Here is an 18,794-nt window from a genome sequence, read left to right on the forward strand (position 1 = left end):
CTGGCAGTGGCATTTGGCCTCGGTGTGCTCTCCTTCCTGGCAGCGTGTGTGTGCGTGCGTGTGCGCTCTACAACTGAAGCAACAGAAGATCCCGAAGTTGACGGTCGCTCCTCTAAGATGTCTGTTTTCAAAGAGCCCCGGTGCCGCGGGGTGCGAGCCACATTTCATTACACAATGCTAATTAATTCTCTGCGGGAAGTCATGCGTGTTTCTAACTGATTGACTCATTGTCACACCCTAAATAGATGTCCACATCTCACGATGCTCTGAGTGCCAATTTCACGCCAGCTGCAGGCGTGGAAGTTGAGCTATTAACTTGTTTAAAGTGAAATGTCAGGTGTTAAGAGAGGGACGGCTTTAATGGGACAGCTGTTAATCAGTCACTCATTAGTGTTGTTGCTTTGTATTACGTCCTCGGGGACCCGTTTGTGATATATGCTCTTTTAATACCATGCTTTAAAGTCTGTTTGTCGTCTGTGCGGTGGGCGCTGACAGAGCTGGAGTTGGGGGGGGGGGGGAGGATGAGAGCAGTTGGCAGGTCTGAGGTCCGCTTTGGCCCGAGACAATGAGCTTCACGGTGAATCTGGGCTCCCGTACAGGAGCGGCCTAATGCTCTTATGTCCTCCTTCATCTCGTTCCCGCTGTCCCGCTTTACCTCGCTTAACCCATTTGTCTTTTCGCCACGCATCCCCGGTGCCTCTCCTCTAATGTCAGTGTGGCTGAGCTCAGAGGGCCATTATTCACGGTCAGCCATAAATCACCTCTCTAATCAGCTCCTGTATACATCAGCTGGCAGGGAAGCACCCATGAACACCAGAAGTCGATCTCATCAATAAGTGAAGAGATTGTGGTTTTTCTGCGCGTGTGTAGTAATTGACCGTTTGTGTTGAAGTCAGTAAATCTTTTTGCTCTGTGGGGGATATTTCTGCTTTCCGCTGCTTGTTAGTGGCTTGTTTCACATCAGTGCTCCGTCTCTCTGAAAGCACACTGTGGATGATGAGAGCAGGATGGTGAGTCTGCACCGCTCTCCTTCCACGCCAACATCAAGGATGTTTTAAAGTCACAGCTATGACATTTAACAACAGTGTTTCAACCTCATTAGAAAGCCGTGACAGAAAGTTGACACTTTCGTGCTTTTTCTGTGCTTAGCTAAAGGCTCTGTTAACCATTTCCTTCTTTTCAGAGATGCCTTTGATTTGGAGTGCCCCTCCAAAATAAGAGCGGTCTGTAAAAATAAGATGGTCTTTCGTAAAAACCCTCAATAAGGAGGCGGAAAGCGGTCTTTTTTTCTTCTATTGTTGTTTCATTATGCGTCGAGGCTTGATTCCACAACGAACGTCTGCATCGTGTTCCGGCTTCGTCATCCGGAGATCATTTCTGCCAGACATTGCTTGCGATTGCACAGGACTTGCCGCGCCATATTTCAGCAGCATCCTGGACTCTTCTCTCCGCTCCCCTAAAAATATGTGCCTAATCTATTTTTGACGGAAACTATAGAGGGAAGCCGCGTCAAGCTGCACAGAGCAGATCAGCCGGCCCGGAAATCAGAAACATGAACGGCATACAGAATCCGATCAGGTTTCTAGATAAAACTTCCTGTGGACACTCCTGCATACCGCATCACTAAATCAACATCTAACCCCCATTCTCCCCCCCACCACCACCACCACACACACACACACCCCCACACACACACACGTTGGACAAGAAACACATCCTCTTCCAGCTATCAAGCACCGTATGTGGAAAATGGACAAATTATGAGAATGAATGTCATTGTCGCAACTAAAACACATCAAACTCTATTAACTTTGTCAGTTGACTACGGCACAACAAAACAGGAAAAAAAAAAAAAAAAGAAGACCAACATAGCCTACTTTCCGATGCTAGAAGCAAAAACATCAAGGAAAAATGACCAAATAAGGAAGTCAACAAAACAAGGCAGACAAAATGCTCCCAGTGGGGTTTGAAGCTGTGCACAGAGGGGACTCCCCAGGTAAGTTGTTAAACAGCCCTCAGAAAATACAGCACAGAGAACAGTTTGTTTAGAGATGGAGGAGTGATTTCACGAAGAGAAAGCTTGAATTCGACACTGCATTTCTTATCAGAGGGAATAAAGTAAACGTGCAACACCAAATAATGGCCACACGGTTACACAATAGGTTTCTCTCATTCAGTGAGATATCATAGATATCACAGGAGGTGATGGCAATTGTCCCCAAACAGAAATGGGAAAAATGGTTCAGCAACTTAAACCCCGAATCCAGCATACCACACCTCTGACTGCAGTTCCCAAATAGTTTGGTCTTGAGTGAAACAGTCTGAGTCCTACTGTGTCTTTGTTTGGCTCCCGTTATCTCCTCTGTGTTTACTTCCATCGGCTGCCATGGACACTCAAAACTGTACGTAAACACGAATGTGAAGCTCAACCTTGCCGGCAGATTCAGAACAATGTCGAAGTGGCACTTAGGTTATGTGTGCACAGTTTCAGGGGGCATCTGAAGTTGAACCGGGAACCTCTTGAGCTGCTGCTGGATGCTCTTCACTTCTCAGTGCTGAAAATGGCTGCTTTTCTTTGTCTTATGTGATTGTATGCTGGATATTTACAGTTTTCAGACTGTTGGTCAGATTAAAAAAAGGAAATTGGAGGAACTTACTTTGCACTTCAAGGGAGGGATTTTTGACTATTTCTGACATTATGTTAGCTGATAGATCAGAGATAAATTATTAGATGCAGCTGCAAACTACACGTAGCAATCAAGGTCAAATCTGAAACCCAGTATAAAGACAGCTTTCTTCACCGGTTGGTGATGGTTGGATCGGATCGACGGTTTCTGACCCTCGGGCATCATATTGTGAAAGCTATTCATGGGCTCCAACTCTAGGTGGAATAAACCATTACATCCAGCGGTGTGCAGGGTACGTGATGTGTAAAGAGCTCGAGTCGGCCCTTAAGGTCCTTGATGGATGATGATGAGGAGGAGGAGGAGGAGGAGGAGGACGTTGGAGGTTTTGGAGCGAGGGGGGATGGGGATGGAGAACAGTATGGTGTGAGCAGAGAGAGGGAGGTTAGTGGAAGGGTGAGGCAGCGTTGGGATTTGTGGGGGCGGGTAGCGAGGGTCCACAGGGAGTGAGGTGGGGGGATGGTGTTCCCTACAGGGGATATGGGGGTGGGGGGGGGAGGGGGGGACACACAGGAGCGAGCCAAGTCCTCCCCTCTCGGTTATTATAATACCTCTGTGCTTCGAGCTGGCTTTTGAGCGAGAGCTCCATTTTTTTTTCTGCCCTCTGTGCCAGGCTGTGAATGGGATGTTGCATGAGAGCTTTGTGTCCGCTCGGTGCCACTGGCTCAAACAGGGCTCTCCATTCATGCGCTCTCTCTCTCTCTCTCTCTCTCTGATTTTTGTCTCATTAGACTGTGGGTGCCATGCATGTTGTGCTTGCCTTTGTGGGTTTATGTGTGCATGCATGAGTGTTTGTTTCTCTAGTGTGAGAATTGATTGCTTCGCTTGCAGGTTTTTTTTCCCTCAGTAACATATGTGTGCGTCAGGCGTAGACCAGCATCTGTAAACCAGTTGTTGTTTTTTTAATTTATTTTTTATTTCACTGCTGTGTGGAAGACAGACAGCGGTCAAGGATCAGGGAAGGAGGGAGGGGGTGGACTACTATCTCCAAATTCGGTCCAAATCTTCCCGCCCTCCGGTCAGAAGTTGTAAAATTGACTGCGTTAGCCTTGTGATTCCCTCCTCACTCATTCAGAGCCCCACTCTTAATACTTGACCCGGAAGCGTGGTTTTTGTTTTCCCTTCATACAAATGTTTGAATTGCAGCGGTGCGGGGAGAACGAGTGTGTTTGAAACGCACCATCAGCGCTATCCTCCGAGTCATCTCCCATCACCGCTCTGCTCTTTGTATCTATCAGTCTTTCAGACAGCAGAATGGCCCCTACAGTGTAGACTGAGGCTGAAAGCTGCAGCTGCTGCACACACTGAGCAAGGGACAGCACTCCCCCTGCTCCTCTACACACACACACACACACACACACACACACACACACACACACACACACACACACACACACACACACACACACACACACACACACACACACACACACACACACACACACACACACACACACACAGATCGAGAGAGAGCTGCTCCTCCCTGTTTGTCTGATGTTTTGCTTTGCTTTAATAGCAAGACTGATGCCATTTAAATCTTTCGCTTCAATTCACTCAATGCAAATCCAGCTGCATAAGTGGGTTACCAAAGTCCATTACTGACACATAGGCGAGGACGGAGGACGCAGTGGGCCTATACAGCCGGCTCAACCTCGTTTATCCTAATGTCAGATTTGCTAACAGAGGAATTAACCAAATGTGAAAGATCTCCTAAAGATGCAGCTATGTGAAGATTTGCTTTTTAAACTCTACATTAGCATTTCAAAATGCATGAGCATCCATTTTTCCCTCCAGAATTTCAGTGAACACATTCTTTTGAATATTGTGTATCTCATACAACCATGATAAAGGATCACCAGCAGAGATGAAATCATACAACAGAGTAAATATATTTTCATGATTATTTTCCAAGACTGTTTACACACTTTATGTGATCGATATAATTTGGATTAGTTTGTGCCATAAACTCTACACAAATATGAACATAGTCAGCGGGTGTGAAATGTGGAGCCAATTCAAAGAGCATTAAAGCCTTATCTTCTTGCAAAGAGATAAATGAAGCAATGCAACATAATTTTTTTGGAAATCATAAAAAGTAAAAGATTCAACGCAATTAAAAAGTAGATGTAGTTAAATTATTTAATATAATTACATTTAATTTAATATATGATTTATTACAGTCTAAATCAGTATTATCATATCATCCTACCCTTTGTTAAATAGAGTTGTTTTTTTTTTATATATTTCTTGTCCTATGAAGTCAAAAATATATACAAACATGCCACCATTTTCCATGTGTGCACACAGACATAAGCAAAAACACATTCTTCAATTCCCGTTCCCCATTTCACAACAAAAAATAGTCTACAACAAATTTAGCAGCAGCCGTGGTATTTATAACATATTTGAAACGTTATTTAAAGAAACCCTTCCTTCCCCTCATCCGTCTTCCCTCTGCCCGGCTTTCCAGCTCCTGCGGGTTTACAGATATGCTGTTGTAAATGAAGTCATCCCTAATCCCGCATGTGCTATATGGCTCCTTTGACGAAGACTCATCAAGGTGAACGTGCTGTATGATTTTGTTGGATATTATTCGCATGGTAATAGGGTCTTAGAAGACACGGAATGAGGGGGAGCGGCACACGCTGTGCATCCAGGTGTGTGATATTTAGCAGCAGCAGACGCCTCGGGGACAGATCTGTCAGACAAGTGAGCACACACTGTAATGAAAGACTGGCCACTTCCCTGGAGAATGCGAATAATATGAATAAGAATAACAAACACGTACAGTAGTTTGTGAGATGCACATTCAGAGGTTTAGACAAACATAAACACACAAACACACACACACACACACACACACACACACACACACACACACACACACACACACACACACACACACACACACACACACACACACACACACACACACACACATTTCCTCTGCCCTCCAAATCTGTCACCAACGGCAAAGGTGATCCGCACGCAAGACACACACATGCACACACAAACACACACGTTGAATATGCTCCATCGATGCCTGGAGACAGAACAAGAAACATCTAATTCTGAGTCACTCTCAGCCTGACTCACATGCACACACATATAAACAGACACAACCACAGAGCAGCGTCCCACCCCCACCCCCACCCTACCCCACCCCCTCCGGAGAACATTTTTGCTTTACCAATGCCCTTTAACTTGGTTACTGGGACACATTTTTATCTCTAATTCATCATATATCGTGTACTCTTGGTAAAGTCAATACATGACACACACACACATACTCTCCTTCATTCATACACAGACCTGCAGACTCCTCCCTCTTTTAGCCCTCCCTCCCTCAGCTCCTTGCATCCTCCTCCTCCTCCTCCTTCCATCCTTCCCTAATGAGTCTGCGAGTTTTCAGGTGAGCCCGAGGCCTGAGGAGATGATGCGCCTCCACGTGTGCGTGCGTCATGGCATGCATGATTATGTATGATAACATACACATGCTCACGGAGATGCTCGAGTGTCCATTCACCTCAGGTTAACTCGTCTCCTCCGCGCTAATTACAAGATAAGAATCTGAGCCAAGGCTGATGAGTTAAATGAGACATTTATTGCAAAGCATGAGATGAAGAGTGTCTCAGTGCTGCTGAAGTACATGTGATGCAGATGCACAAATCTTTGAAGAATTTGCCAGATCAAAGAACATATGCAGATGTCTGTATTTTGTGCAAATAATGAGGGGATATGAATATAAACTTAACAGTAAACATGAGCTGCAGCAAATTTTTTTCATTAGAAAGTGATGATGCTTTTTAAAATCAAAAATCGCTGTTACTGGTTTGCGAAATGTTCTTGGTTACATGCTGCAACCTGGTATCGCAGCAAACCAGGTAACACACGCACACACCTGTCCGCGAGAGGGAAGCGTATACGTGCCACGCGCTTTCGGAAAACAAAATCCTGTGGAAACTCACAAGGTCAGGGTTCGAAAATACAAACCTTCGTTCGGGTTAGGGAGAAAAAAAAAATCCTGTGGTATTGGTTAAGAAAGAAAAAAACTTGACAAAAACCCTCCTGGACCCGGACTCGTCCTTCTGAGTCGCAAACGTGTTCACCTGCATCTGTTTATGTGCATATTCTTCTCCCAGACAGACAACAGATGTGTTAAAAGACCCGCTTCCCTCTAGTGGACAGGTGTGTGTATTACACATTTTGTCGCGATAATGGGTTGCATACTTAGTCCATAGATAACATATTTTAGCGTAGATACATATAAAATTGCAGCTATGACTGGATGTGATATCAACAATGGGGAGCAATGAGAGTTTGAAATGGGATTTCTTTATCTGCAGCCACGTGCTCCACCGTTGAACTAAGACCACGAGTAACAAAATAAGATCAAATGGGTTTATCGTAATGTGGGGGGGGGGGATACAGACCTTATATGATTGTGTGTTGTTGAGCGTATAGGCAAGAACAATTTAAACCTGAGAGAAGTTATAGGAACAGACTGTCGCAAAGAGCAAAAGAAATGTGCAACAACAAAATGAGCACCTATAGAACATGTGTATAGCCGGGATTGGAGGTGTACATTTCTTGCATTTTAAGCTTCTCCACAGAGCTTAGGGCTTCTTTATTGTTTGCTATCATGTTGGCTTCCACGTGCAGCAAAGCTCAGCAGCACAATGCTCTGTTTATGCACAGCAGGGTCACCCAGAGTTGAACCGGGAACCTGTTGAGCTGCAGTCAAATGTTTCACCCTGTAGCTATCCCCCCCCACACGCCCACCTCCCCTCATATGTTGTGCTCTATTTGTCATTTCAGCTCTGTTTGACATTGAATTATACCCACGAAGACAAACAGACAGCCTGAGTCAAGGTGGCAACTTCTGTCGGAACTGCAAATATTTATCAACCCGAATGTGTTTGTTCACTCATGAGCCTCTGAAAGTCTTAGGCACATGTTTGTGTATGATAATGAACATGTGCTTGCAGCCTCCATTAGCCTTCCGTTAATTAATTTGGTCCATGCTGCAGATAAAAATCCAATAAGGATTTGCGTTTTTCTCGCAGTTAAGGGTGAAAAGAAGGATTTACATGCTTCCACCAAAGCTGGAGATACACTGATGAACTGATGAGAGCGAGAAAGACAACACAAACAATAATTAATTTATTGAACTTGTTTACCAAAAGCACGTGCAAACAAATAAGACAATATAGACACTAATACAACTGTTGTCATTTGCCATACTGTGTATGTTAAAGGGACAACACAGAATAAAGATACCCTTTTTTAATGAAGGGGGTATAGCTCAGCTATAACTTGGCATTTGACTGCAGCTCAAGAGGTCCTCAGTTCAAATCTGGGTGTCCCCTCATTTATGATGAAAAATTATTTTTTTAAAAAAAACAACTTTTCACTAGCTTTTTATGGGGGGTATAGCTCAGTGGTAGAGCATTTGACTGCAGATCAAGAGGTCCTCAGTTCAAATCTGGGTGCCCCCTGTGTTTCAGTTATACGCCCTTAAGTCTGTGCATAACTGGATAACAAAGCTGGATCCTGATTTTCAATCATCCCCTGTAGGAAGCCTGGAATCCCCTGAATAAAAAACAAAACAAAAAAACCCCACAGCATTTACACTGAGATTGAGAACCACTGGCACGCAACACAGGACATTGTGTAACATCTCAGCCACAGGTGTCAAATTGTTTGCTGGTGAGTTCTGAAAGTCTGCAGGTTTCCGTTCCATCCAGACACCACACACACAAATAAATCCCCCACTCTGCTGCTGGAATACTTCTCAGGGGGCTCAGTCACTCATTTCCCAAAAGCACTTCCAATCACAGTATTTACATGAGAACTAAATAAAATAGTTAAACATGCTGATTAACCTGCGGTGAGCACTCTGCACCAATAATGCATCACTGACGCTGTTTATTGCCACAGCAACAGACTATGCAGTTACTGCAATTAAGCGGGATAACATATGCCCTCAAATCTAATGATATTGCCCAGCTGAGTGTTTTTTTTTTCTCGTGTTGATACACACAATCTTTTGATCTGCAGCCAGATGCTCTACCACTGAACGACACGCTTCTTCAAATTGTTAGTGTTCACTTTTGTATTTAAAAACTGTGCAGTCCATGAAATAATGTAATTCCCTTGAGCTTTTTCTGAAGTGCTTAATGTGTCTATAGTGGAAGCTCAACTAATTTCCTACATATCTTTTTTTTAAAAGACCTCCCACAATTAAGGGCTTTTTCAGCAAAGCATGAAATGATTTGCGACTACAAAGGCAGCTATGGATTTACTAGCGATAAAGGAATCTTAAAGGAACATTACAACGTTTTAAACCTCCCAGAATTACTGTGATCAGAATCACATGTTTTTAGAGCATAGTTTAAATATAGCTGCTCTTGCCTGGGATGTTGGTCGAGGAAAAATTCCTGTCCCAGTTTCTAGCTCAAAATAATACGCAGGGTGCACCCAGATTTGAACTGGGGACCTCTTGATCAGCAATCAAATGCTGAGCTATACCCCTCTGCTTCCTGTTAGGAGACACAGAATCACAAAGCCAACTATAGACTGACATGAGCGGAAGGATTGTTCCCAGTTCTTGACCTTCATTCTTCCTCTTTAAAATGACTTAAATGGTATCCAATCCATCATTTTAATGGAAACTGCTCTGCCAATCCAAACATAGAGAACCTTTCTTGCTCCCTGATTTCTGTCTCCACGCTGGACAGTTGACCCGCATGATATATGTCTTTCTCCGGCTTTACAAACAAAACAAACATTAAATCTTGGTCACTTCTTAGTGAATTTAATGAATACTGAGTTTAGATAATTCACCGTTTTGTTTGTGACCATATGTGAGGATGAACTGTGGCACCGGAGTTGCTGAGGTGTTATCTTTTCACAGTTTCTCCTGAACCATTCCTCTCTCGGTTGACACTTTAATATTTACACAGTTTATAGTCACAGCTTCTCCTCTAGTCTCTGACTGTGTTTATAAATTGCACAAACAGAGTCAAGAGGTTCAGGTGCTGTTTCACTAAACATCAGAACTGGTAGGAGATGAGCGGTCCTTTTTATTCACGTGATGTTGAATCAGGATGTTCGTGGGAGTTAACTTGATAGCAGGGAACTAGTGTTTAAAAAGTTGCTGCAGTTTTATTGCCTGGATTTAAGATGGGAAAGTTCACCATCAGGAAACCACCATTGAAATTCAACTTTTTCTTTTTCTTGTAAACTTGGAAATTCAAGACTTCACATGTTGACGAGGATCAGTCCAAAAACAGTCTTCTTAAAGGATGCACTTTTTTTTTTTTTCATAAAGTCCCCGTCTAATGATGACACGGCTGTCTCAGGCTTTAGTGCGCATTAAGAGCCACTTGTCAGTCTCCAGCTCTGACACTGAGAAATTTCTGTGATGGCCTGAGTGGAAGCATGTTGTGGAAATAAGGACACGTAGCCAACTGGCAAATTTGTCACTCAAGCTTCATCTTAAAGCTCTTTGAAGTTTACTTGGACGATAAAAGGAATCAAATTATCAGGGTTTATGCAGGCAGACTGAAGGATTTGAGTTAAGCAGCCCCAATCTCCACAATCCATCTACGAGCAGTCTGTGTTATGACATGCTCATATATACATATTTTCTGAAGGCTGTTTATATGAACTTAAAATGCACGCAGAAGATTTCCAAGTCCACAGTGTTGTTGATAAGGTGCTTCGGATGCCAAGCAGTGAAACTGTTGCTGAGCTGTGGTGTTGTATGAGAAATGAAAGGCTTGCGTTTCTTTGCAGCATGACATGACATCATCCTCATAGTATGTGTCACAGATGTTTATGGACTTCATGTGATTTTAATATTGTTGTATGTAGTGTATGCATAATTAGTGGCACAGACGAAGGTCCAGATTTATGCAGTAAGGGCTTATAGGGTTGTTTGTAGAGCTCATTTTTTATTGGACATGATATTGATAAGAAAATACTGTATACCATAATTTGTTTAGAATTCATGTAATGATGATGATGATGATGATGATAATGATAAATGAGGTGAATAGATACTCTCTCTGCTGTAATAAGTAACACTATATGTTTGCAAGAAAATTATGCTAGTTCATTGTATACATTAGTAGAAATCTGCTTTATACAAACAGGAAGTAACATGCAATGAAAGCAAACCATCACCACCATCCACAATTTACTTCATATTTTTCCAACTTGTCTATTTCCGTTGTACTTTGCACTTTTGTAGAAAAGTACTGCTCATCAGCACTCTCAGTATGCTTCATATGCATGGTCTCCGGTTGGAGTGTACTTCATTTTGTCACTTTTCCTGTGCGACCTGCAGAGAATTAGGTTATTTCTGTGGATTTAGCATGACGGGACCTGCAGAGACCATGAGCACAAAAGAGAAAATGAGGTGGAACTGCATTTAGGAAGCGTCTGCGGCTGAAAACTCTGCATCAACAAAAGGATGCTTTGATGAATTCACGGAGGAAAGGGAATTTCTATTGAAGTGGCCGCTCACAGTCAAAGCGCTGATGAATCACACGTTGCAAAAGCAACAATGTGCTCACACTGTGTGGACTTCTTCAAAGTTGCACCGGGGACCTCTTGATCTGCAGTCAAATGCTCGAGCACTGAGCTATACGCCCTGATTGTAGCATCATGTCAGCAGAAGATTAAAGTCATAAATCATCTCTGCCTGGCGTGCGGTTTTGAGTCTGCCAGGACAACCTTGATTGTAATGTATAGACTCACTCAGGTAGGGACTTCCACAGTTTTTTTTTTTTTTTTTTTTTATTCTTGTGTGAAAGTTAGAGTCAAAGTTTTATAAGTCTACAGTGAAATACTCAAAGCAATATAGGCGGATTAATTGTGCATAGCTGCCCCTCCTTCTTCGTCATGATGCCATCCTGTATATGTGTATATGTGCCATCACAAGTTTGGTTCACCTCATTTAGGGGATCTGTCAACATCACTATCAGATCTCATTAAAAAAAAAGAAAAAAAGAAAAGAAAAACTATAAAGCCACTCACATCAAAGGAAATGTCAAATTATTCAAGGTTATTACCAAGATGACAAACTCCCCTCCCCGAAAAAATGCACTTCAAAACTTAACATTCTTACGTTTATATATTTAAAAAAATGGCAGAAGATGATAGCTGTACATTAAAGAAAACATTTACCAGAAGCTGCGGACTTTGAGCGACACGATATGAATTTAAAGAGGATTTATGCTCTGTGACTTCTCAGCGCGTGATCTGTGAAATTTGATGATAGCAATTGGTCCGCTCCGAAGAGAGCGATAAGAAAAGAGGCTGAGATAGCGTGCAGTCCTAATTTGGGCAACCGCTGCTGGTGAGTTGGATTTGGACAATATCAAACGCACATCTTGTATTGTTCGTAGCGTGGCATGATTATGACTCTATGAGAGGGCATGAGGGAGATGAGTGGGAGAAGGAGTGAGGAGGGCATGCGGAGGCTGAAAGTGATGGAAGATTATGAAAAGTTTCCATATTTCTGAAAGCAGAGACCACATGTGGCTGGCATTAAATGTTTAGCAGCTGAATGGCCCTGGTCAGCTGATTATTTGGATATTTCCCAACTTTTATCTCCAAGTTCAGAGTATCCTCTCGTGACTCTCTGAATGAAGTGCTGTTGTTCGTTTTTGTTAGTTCGTTGGCACCTCATTGGCCTTCTCCTCTCTTCTGCCTGTGGTCCGAACAGTACTGTTAGTAAAGAAGAACTGATACATTACTACAGAGGCAACGCACCCATTAATCCAATACAGCATTGTGTGACTGTCACTTCTTACCAAGCCTTGGTATGAAAAACCACGTGGTTAAGTTTAGGGAAAGAAACATGAGGTTAAGTTGAGCACAAAAATGACTTGATTAGGAAAAACATTTCTTCAAACAAATGCTGGATGAAAGTTAAACCATTCGATTTCCCCCCAACCTTCCTCTGTACTTTAACTTAATACGTTTTCGGTAACCATGCGTATACGTCTTGTACTTTTCACGCCGAGGTGAGGCAAAACGTAACACTGACAGGATATACACAAGTGGACTGATGGGTGAATTACATACGTTGACATGATGCTGGGCTGAGGACAGGCAAATATCAATTTGTACATTTTTGCTTTTTAACATGAGCACAAAAATTATCCAGATCCCAATAAGGGTGCAATCAATTCAGTACATTATCGGGAACTTTAACCGGACAGAAGATCATCATGTGAGAACCTTGAATATAAAATGTCACGGATGTCCAACCAGTTCAACCAACAGACATCAATACAGCTGCAGCTCATTAGGAAGCATGAAGCACAAGACTTTGGCATCCCTGCAATGTCTTAGTACTTACTGACCAGCATATACAGTATACTAATATCAATGTATTTGCAAAAAGATAATACTTACCGATACATTCAGCTCTGTGGTTAGTCTAGAAAGCTGGCGATCGTAGAGAGAGTAGAGATACTGTGTCATTTAAATATGGAGATAACAGTGCACAGTCTCTCCTGGAAGACGTTCACAGTGTTGCACTCAGTTGTACACAAAATGTGACGGAAGATCAAACCGTGTCTCCTCTCTGACCTCATCACATTTCTCATTGGCTCCGTCGCCTTTTGTTGTAAAAGGTCGCCAAGAATAAACATGTTAGAAAGCTTTGGCTCTGTGTTTGTAGCTGCAGTAACAGCTCCCACTTTATGGAACTTTATTATGGAGGCAGAAAAGGTTCTCAGTGATGTTCTCGCTGTGCAAACACGTTCAAGTTTACTTTATTTCAACACTAGACACTGAAGCTTTTACGAATTTGAAAAAAAAAAAGGTCTTAAAAATGGTCTTAAAATGGGACACGTGGCAGCTTTAAAGTCGTCATCTAAGAAGCCCATTATCAGTGATATAAGAGCACACAGGCCAGACTTTGAATTGCTCTTCTTACCCTTTCTTCAAGCCCTTGTCCAGTCCTGCTCCTCTTCGGTGGCCAGAGATCTGACTCCTACCTCCAAAAACCCATGGATCCCCCTCTCATGCTGTCACTGTCTGTGAGTCCCAGACCTCCCCTCCCTTTACCCCTTGAAGGGGTATTAAAACACCCACCACCACCTCCTCCTCCTCCTCCTCCTCCACACACATCCCCATCCCCATCCCCAACCCCCAACTGTGACCCAGTTTGGAAGGGGATGAAGGGGTAAGTGAGGACCATTGTGAGTACCACAGGGAGAGAGGCAAGATGCTCTGCCTCCCTCATTCCTCTCCCTTTCAGGAAGAGCTCACACTTGGTTAAGCACACACACTGAGGCTCTTCATGAGAGGACTGCCGCCGAGCCGTGTGTTTTGTTTTGAGTTTTTTGTTGTTGTCGGGATGCCGCTGTTGATTTTAGGTCAGGGCTATTTGATGTCAGCCCAGGTTAGGAGTATGTAAAGGAGGCTAAGTGAGATGAGGAGACAGAGATGGGGGGCCTCAGGTTGGGAGACAAAGGACACAGTACCTGGCATCTGGGAGAGCAGGAGTAGAGTGAGTATGCTGCTTCATCACTTTACTTTGCTCCTTGTTTGTGTGATTTTTCATCTTGTTTTTTCAGCTAAAGGTAAAAATTCTTCATGTTTATTGACGGAGAAGCCAGATCTCAGTGTTTTTGACTAAAAGACAGGCACTTTCAAAGTAAAACGGCGCAATAACTTCCTGAACTTGCCTTGCACTGGCTAAAAAGGTGCATTTCATGTATTTTTGCCCTGCGTGAAGCTGAATAAAAGGCGCAGATGCACACGGAGAGGCTGCTACTGCCTTCAGAGATTCTCCTGTAACATATGGAACCGGTTTGCCGTTGTGCTTCTTCCCTTCGGACACTATTAATGAGGGAATTTTTATTTTCCCACGAACACAGAGGCAGACGTGCTCCTTGAGAACCCGCCTCCCTCACGTAGGATGAAGCAGAATAGCTCATTCTTCCATCTTAAGCAAAGACTTCCTCATCTCCAAATTCCCTCACGGGCCAGGCTTCATATTTGACCACATTACAAGACCTTCAGCGGTTTCTATTTTTATCTCTCACTAGTCAGATTCTTTTTGTTTTTTAATTTGGATTCCTTTATGTCTTCTGCTGCACGTTCTAGGAGAAAGAGGCCCAAATTGGGGTGCACTGTCTCCTCAACTCTTTGGAATATAAAGTTTATTTGTGTTTCATGGCTGCATGCATTGATCACTCTGCAAGTAAGTTAAATGTGTGTGTGTGTGTGTGTGTGTGTGTGTGTGTGTGTGTGTGTGTGTGTGTGTGTGTGTGTGTGTGTGTGTGTGTGTGTGTGTGTGTGTGCGTGCGTGCGCGTGTGCGTGAGCGTGTGTGTTTGTGTGTGTGTCTAAATACATGCACAGTATAATCTAGTAGACTTTAGTCTCTGAAATGGATGCAACTAACAGTTCTGATAACCTTCTGTGGGTGAACTTAATGCAAAGTCACTCTTCGCATGCATGTTCCTAATCACTTCAGGGACTCTTGAACAAAGTTGCTGCTGAGAAAAAAAAATAGACAAGCAGAAAATGTTGATAAGAGGTCCATTTTTAGCTACGCTGGATGGTTTTCTTCTTTTTTTTGGATGATTTGAATATCTCTGTATGCCTCACAAAGGAGCTTATCCAGCCCCTTCAGAGTAGGAGAAGAGGAAACACAATATGAGAAACCCCCTGTGCTTTTTAAGCCAAGCATTTGCCAAACGCTGGGTCCTCCTCAAGGGCTGCTACTTCGGTTAACTCTGCTCATATGGTGAATTCACAAAGCAGAGGCAGGTGACCTTTTTCATGACAGAAATTTGCTGTTTTTTACGTGGGCTCTCTTTGCATCGAAACAGCACCGGTTTAACCCACATATGATGATCTGGGGCGAGGGGGGCGGGGCGGGGGGGGTTGTAACGGACAGATGTCTGGCCAGCAACTGTGCGAGCAGATTAGTTTGATCTGTGCGGTCTGTGTGGACAAGGTGGCCGCTCAGAAGGGCATCAGTGAAGCCTGAGGATGCCAGTGGCAGAACAGAGGGAGAGGGCACCGGGGCACTGACCCTCAAACAAGGACAGTCAGAGGAACATTGGCTCGAACAACATGCTTTCAAGGCTTTCATTCTGACTGCATTCAAGTTCCTAGTGAATTAACTTTAACAGGGTAATTACACAGACATAAAATCAACTGTGTAGCCGTCTATGTTTTGAGGGTGACAATTATAAAAAAAAATGTATGGCAATAGCTGAAAAGTCTATCGACAGCCTGTATGGTACTCGAACAATAGACTTCATTGTGCCAGAAGTTCCATCTCATCCCAATTCATTATTAGCTGCGTTGTCCATTTTTGAGGACTGAAAAAGGTGTTTTTTTTTTTTTTTTTTTGTGATTAAGCTTTACAAAGACAGCCTATTAAATCTCCGCACACACTCCAGCACAAAGCAGCAAAAACAGATTCAAAGTCTGACACCACTCATTTTGAAATGGGTTTTTGGTGTGGAACTTCACTGATTAAAATTCTGTTGAGGACTTCTTTGAATGTAAAATTTTAACTATGACTTCATCACATGGGTAGATTCATGTGCATGAAGCAAGCAGTGCAATTAACCCTTCTCTGTTGAATATTCTCATTCTCTTGCTGGTTTGGCTTAAAGATGTGCCTCCCTTTGAGCTATGAAACTTCTGCTTTGGCAGTAAAAATCTCTGAAAATGTTGAGTTTCAGCAACAGTTTAAATCAATCTTTTCACTTTGTTTATTGTTGAAAGCAGATGAACAACCTGCTCAGCAGATTAACAACCTGCTCAGCCCTATCAAGGTTGACTGACTCACTGTTCTAAGTTTCAAGTCCAAATTTATGAAGTGTGGCTTTCATGTTTTTTTCTTGAATAGAATTTGACATTTTGCCATTCGAAAACAAACAAAACAAAAACAAGATTATAAATGAGGGGTTTGTTTTTTTTGGCATGTCTCAGTTCGGGAATTTTGAATCTTACCCAACAAAATAAGAACTTGTATTATTACTGCAGCCAACAGGAGATAAATACTGCAATGCAATGCCATAAACACAAACGCATAGGAGCCTTTTTTTTCTTGTCCTCCACACTCTAAAATAAATATAAATAAATTAACAAATTTAAAAAAAAAAGGAATATATAAACGTTTATTATTCTGTCATGCCAGATGCCAAAAACATAAAATGAAAATAGGAGTAGCATTACGCAGCAGTCTGCAGTTGCAACCTAAAATAAATCTCAAAACATTGGCCGCATAGTTAAAATTATTTTTAGGTTCATGAATCTATTAGAAATTTAATAAGAACATATACAATTAGAACATGATGTGACAAATGTGAGTATTTTTTTTCAAGTGAGATACTTCGGGGGAAATTCAAATCATGCCAGCCATTAAAAGTTGTTGACAAACCACCGAAGGCAATCATAATCCCATAAAAGTGAAAATGAGGAGTGTTTTAAAGGCAGCAGTCCAACAGCAGATCAGCGGGATCAAGAGCCAAATCAATCTTGGCTAAAGAAAGCTCTGAAGGGGGTCTTTTACCGGATTCGCCTTAAAATCTTTACAATCACTTTAAAAAAAACACTAAAACAAATCTAATTGATAATTATGATGAAGCGGACGGAGGACATGTTCATCCCAAGCTTACGCTGACATTCATACTCTGCATGCACAATCTCACAGATTGTAGCTAATGCATCGGTATGAATGTGTGTTTTATAATATAAAATATGTTCCAATAACTGAATACTGTCCTAGTCTCCATATCTAAATATAGTGAACATGAATAGATTCATTGAAGTCATGTACAATGATAGCTTTACAGAGCAGTTAAACATGTTTCATTTGTCTATACAATAAATGCAGACATTAATATGCTTCACTTGATTAGAGTTCAACCAGAGGCTAATAAATCTATTAGCCTTGCATACACTCATTAGAGATTTTTTTCTTCCTGAGACTTACAGTGCATTTAGTATCCAAACTGCCTTTGGCCCGTGCTCATTAATATGAATGCGGATTTGCGTGTGTGTGTGTGTTTATGCTGCATATATCAAAGCTGGGCAGAAATATGTTTTATGGAGACAGTTTAGAGGCATGAAGAAGAAGAAGAAGAAAGAAGATAGAAAACAAAAGAGAACTGCTCTTTATTAATGATGGACTCATTTGCTTATTGTCCCTCAAACCATCTGGATGGTGACCTTTGACCTCTGGATATAACACTTATTACTTATAGTCCTTATATTAAGGTTATATTTTTTTACTTTTACTCTAATTAATGTCATTTATTTCAGGCTAGTCTTTTTTTTTTTTTTTAGCATGACCTCAAGAGTATGTCTCGTTGGATTACATTTCACCGACTGGATGTGACAAATAAAGCCTTTAAATGTTGAATCTTGCACTCGCATCTGCTCCAAGAAATATCCGTCAAACAGGTCACATTATGTGCAAAAAGACACCTTCTTACGAATTGAGGCACCAAAATGATAGACAGTTGTCACGTCATCCCAGACACTTAGCCCATCCTACCAGGGATGGACATGACGTCTTCTGATTTCAGACACAAAACTAACAAACACTCTCTTCCCTGCAGGAAAGAAAAGCAATGCAAACCTGCATCTCCAAGGCTTTCTCCAAGTAACTATAGTAACCTAAATGTTAAGTTTTATAGTCAAATGAGCCACTTCTCTCTCAAAAAGGGCCCACAAATAGTATTAGTCATTTGACATACAGAAACTACGACCTTGCACGTGTATGATATACACCTGTTGCAGCACAGAGGTCCCTTGGATGATGCACGCAGTTACAACACATGTCCCAGTTTTCCAGTTCAACTCTGATCCACCTGCAGCCGTTTCGTGCCCAGGTTCGGGGTTTTGTCCCGTGCACGGGCTCATTCCCCCGGTGTCCCTTCCCAAGCTCGGGGCCCTTCAGCTGGAGCGCCGCGTCCACTCGATGACTCACCGCAGTGAATAAGGAGCTCCTCAGCTAACCTCCAATGCGGTGTCATGTAGTCATGCTGCTCGTGCATCCGGGGACGTTGTGGCTTTTTCTCTTCATGCTTTGCGAGGCTGTTGCACGTGCGAGCGCT

At 42.5% G+C, this 18,794-nt stretch overlaps 2 protein-coding genes and 1 non-coding gene across 7 annotated transcripts in view; 2 read left to right on the forward strand and 1 right to left on the reverse strand.

Moving 5' to 3' along the window:
* Positions 1 to 4,149, reverse strand: part of rprml (reprimo-like) — a 245,653-nt gene extending 241,504 nt beyond the window's left edge. The window contains exon 1 of one of the 2 annotated variants that reach the window (XM_069709147.1): positions 4,086 to 4,149. The gene's annotated coding sequence lies outside the window, so the exon portion shown is untranslated. Of the gene's footprint in view, positions 1 to 4,077 lie in introns of both variants that reach the window. The other variant, XM_069709146.1, reaches the window with a different exon arrangement.
* gjc1 (gap junction protein gamma 1) overlaps positions 1 to 18,794 on the forward strand; it is a 44,288-nt gene that overhangs the window by 15,889 nt on the left and 9,605 nt on the right. The window contains exon 1 of one of the 4 annotated variants that reach the window (XM_069709131.1): positions 14,089 to 14,217. The exons of the other annotated variants lie outside the window; for them this stretch is intronic. The gene's annotated coding sequence lies outside the window, so the exon portion shown is untranslated. Of the gene's footprint in view, positions 1 to 14,088; positions 14,218 to 18,794 lie in introns of those variants that run through there. 4 annotated transcript variants of the gene reach the window in all.
* On the forward strand, positions 8,111 to 8,182 carry trnac-gca (transfer RNA cysteine (anticodon GCA)). The gene has a single exon. It is a non-coding gene; the product is annotated as a tRNA-Cys (tRNA).

This window comes from Brachyistius frenatus, unplaced genomic scaffold (genome assembly GCF_029030835.1).
Source record: "Brachyistius frenatus isolate BFR_SWC_R1_liver_20210118 unplaced genomic scaffold, ASM2903083v1 Contig_80, whole genome shotgun sequence".
NCBI classification, from domain to species: domain Eukaryota; kingdom Metazoa; phylum Chordata; class Actinopteri; family Embiotocidae; genus Brachyistius; species Brachyistius frenatus.